Genomic DNA, 3914 nt, shown 5'->3' with positions numbered 1-3914 from the left:
TCTAGTTAGCAAGGATAAGGAAGAAAACGTAGAGTCTTTTAATAATATGTCTGCCATACGTGAGATCCGGATCGTCTTCCTCCAGTGTTGTTGCCTGCTGGGGGAAGGAAGGAAAGTAGGGCTCCCTTCCAGGACCTGAGAAGGTTAAACTCTGGGCGGGCTGTCGGGTTTCGCCTACGCAACGGTTTCACAAGATTGAACCTTTTTTGTTCAACCCAAGTGTTGGAGTTCCAGAGCACGAGGGAATGGACTTTCATTCCCAGGACCGCCTCGTCTATGTATTCGGCGCCTCTCCCGATTGCTTGAAGATAGGCGCGCGATACGATAAAGGCCCCTGGGAGAAAGCAATGAAAAGCCAGGGTATAGCCTCGGAGCCGACCCAAGCGAAGATCGGCACTCGAAGCAGCCCGAAAAAGGGAAAGCCGTGGAGACGGCAGACTCGCCAGTCAGGCACAGCATGAGGCTAACTACACTACAGTAGATCGGGAGGTTACAATTCCTATTTCAATTTCCTGGAGTGAATATAGTAAGTGCAGATGGTGGATCAGGTGTGAACATTAACCAAAGGCATCTTGGGGATCGACAATAGCTAAACATTGTGGCATCACAGTTCAAGCTACGTATGGCTGGCGTACAACCTACGGGCTTTTTAGCCAAAATCAAAAGAACAAAAAAGGATGCCTGCTTTGGTACCTTTAGTCCAATCTTAGACAAAGAGTAATTTGGATATGAAGCACTACTGGGTAGACCATGGCTCCAACCAGATGATTCATGATAGGGCTAAAAAAAAAGAAGTAATTTCGTATATAACGATATGGGTTTCCAGGTTTAGATCGAAATGGAATCCCCGAAAACCAGGGCTGGAGTATTAGACTTGTTCTGCTTCGATAGAGGCACTGTAACCGTAAGTGGAATAACAATCATTCGGACGATTCCTCTTACTCTTATCCTTCCTTCACTGACATAGAAGAGAGAGAGCAAGAGCACTCCCCAAGCCAAGGATGAGTGCCAATGAGAAGATGCGCAAGCTAGTCTATCAGAAGGAGAAAGCGAGGGAGTAAGATTTTAGGTTTCATTAGGGTAGACTGAAGACCAAGCCAATCTCGAAACAAAAAAGAAAACTTATTGCAACTACGAACGTGAACAAATTCTTTCTCATTAGACTATTTTAACCGATTGTTTATGTCGACCCTACGCTACAATTCTTCTTCTCTTATTCAATTTCTTGTTAGATGAACACTGCTCTGCTGCATGATGGAGTGATCTTTCCCTCTTATGAAAGCCGGTATCTCATTTTCGAAAGAGAGTCTCGACGTGGCGGTGTACACCTAGCTCCATAGCTGGGCTAGTCACTGGCTAGAGGGCGACCGACCTACCGGACCGGAGGCAGCCGAGAATGTTATGTAAAAAGGACCAAGGTGGATCCTATCCTAAAGGAGAAGGAGGAGGAGTAGGAGCTCGCTTTAGGGGCGGAATCGAAGCGAACAAATTCGTTCATGCCACGACGATCTATATGGAAGGGCAGTTTTGTTGATGCATTCCTTTTGAGAATGAAGAAGAAGAGAGATCTTCTTTTTCACAGGAAAATTTGGTCACGTAGATCTTCTATTTCGCCGGAATTCTTTGATTGCTCCGTACGAATTTACAATGGAAAAACTCCTGTTCGTTGTAAGATTACTGAAGGAAAGGTTGATCATAAATTTGAAGAGTTTGCTTCTACACAGAAACGAAGACCTTCGAGAACAAATATTGGACCGGGAAGAAAAATAGGGAAAAAGTAAAGTCTAAGCGCATATGGCACGAAAAGGAAATCCTATTTCGGTAAGACTTGAACTGAATCGTAGTTCAGATTCAAGTTGGTTTAGTGAGGGCGACTGCGAAAGTCAACGAATGGGTCAGTCTTTTAGTTCTCCCAGATTAGAATATCAAAGGAGGACGTTGCAGATGCCCAGGGCGGACACGACTTCTTCTAAGGCTAGAATACCACTGGAAGACACCCAGGACTATAGCATGTCGTGAAAGAAGCACACTGGACGGGCGTACTTCGACCATGTCTCCGGGGCACAGTTGAATGTAGATATTATGAACGCGAGGTGCAGGATACCAGGCCGAGAAACCCGGGCAACCATTCCCCTATGTGCCAATCGCTAGCGCATCCAGGGCCCCAGCGCCCAGCTCAGCTGGAGAGGCCTAGCCTGATCTAAGAAGTGCTAATTCGGTTCGGATAGACTTCATTCAAGAATGCCACCACCCCGGGGATCAATAAGAAAACAAGTGCGTCGTTTCAGATTAGTGAATAAACCGAAAGTAAAGAAGAGACCTTTCTCGCTCAGCGCCTAAAGCGCACTATGCTCCGCTTCAACTTAGGAGAGTTTTCGGTGGAACCGGTGAACCACGCGAGCTGGTTAGATGCGTGGGACAAAGGGCTCGTAGTACCTGCTAGCGTGGCTACGCAGTGGAAGGGAAGGAGCCTAAATTGACCCCCTTCTTTTTTTCAAAGAAAAAAGCAGTAAGGGGTAAGGAGATTAAACTCTCGGATGAGACTAAGCAGCTACCGACCATTCCGACGCGCCCTTGGTCTATTTTGATGTTGACCAAAAACCTATCTCTAAAGTGGAGCCTAGTTTAAGCTGTCAAACAAGTGATGATTGAATGAAAGAAAAACCAAACGTAGGGATATGGATGGAGTCTCGCTCAGTAAAGAGAGTTGTAGGATTCGTAAAACAGGAGAAGAGCCTTTACTTTCAAATGACAACTGCTTCTTCCTGCTGCGAGGGCCTTGCACGAAACCAAACCGCCCCCACCCGATCAAGTACCTGTTGCTTCGCTGGTAGGCCTACTTAGGTTAGGGTTCCAAACCTCAGTTCTTACCAACCTCCGGTGTGTAATCTACATCTTTCTAGCTAGAACTTGGTCGAATAAGAATCATTGATTCCCTCTGCTGTCAATTTCTTATTCATTGCGTTCAGCCGGTGCTCCTTTCTTATCTCAAACCATAACGAGTCTTCGCTTGCACTATATTGTCTGACGATAACCTTGCCTGACCGCTTCCCCTCTGACTGAGCTGACCATCGCACCTGACTTCTATATCCCATTATCCATAGATCTCCTTCCTTATCGTTGCCAGTCTAAGCAGAAGGTTGCTAAGTCAGATGTCTGGTGAACACATTCGTAATGAGTATGGGTCTAGTAGGTGTACTAGTAAGGAAGCGAGGTACTGAGTTTAGCGTCGACAAGGCAAGTAGTGGATCTTTATTATCGAATGATATGGGAGACAATCTCAATATCAACAGAAGAAAAGGACTGACCGATCGCCGTTCAAGAGAGATCCCGAAGGCTCGAACTTTTTGCTAGCTTTGAAAGATGGGCCGAAGGAAAGAGGAAGACCAAACAAAGTCGCGGTAATAGCAAAGAAAAAGATGCCAAAAAAGATTCACTTTAGCTTCTAGCTCGCTTAGCTTAGTGTAGGTTGCTTGCAAGACTTTCGATAGCTGGCTCAGCCGAATGGAATCATCGATCTAGATAGAAGGGTCATTCACTCCCTATTCTTTGAGAGGTTGCTTGCGATGGTAGCATTAGCTAGGCAATCAAGGCAGGTCAAACAGAGTCAGTCCTAGGGTGAAGATCGGATGGAAAAATGGATTGAGCTGGCTAATCACTTGATGACCTGTTGGAGAATGTGAACAGAGAGTCGCTCCCATAAACTAATGAATGGGACTCCTGGTCCTGATCGAACCAGAGATTCCAAACAACCCGGGGAATCGGCAGAAAGAGATGGGTCGGATACTGGAATCTGCCCAAAAGTCCTGACTTTTTCGAGGCAGGGCTTCGACCCGTATCTGGCCAACTCCTCAAACTGCTGGGTGCGGCATATTCATGGACTGGCAAAGCGAACTCTCAATTTGATCAGGAGA

Source organism: Lycium barbarum, chromosome 5 (genome assembly GCF_019175385.1).
Source record: "Lycium barbarum isolate Lr01 chromosome 5, ASM1917538v2, whole genome shotgun sequence".
In the NCBI taxonomy this organism is placed as follows: Eukaryota; Viridiplantae; Streptophyta; class Magnoliopsida; order Solanales; family Solanaceae; genus Lycium; species Lycium barbarum.
This window is presented reverse-complemented; position numbering follows the sequence as displayed.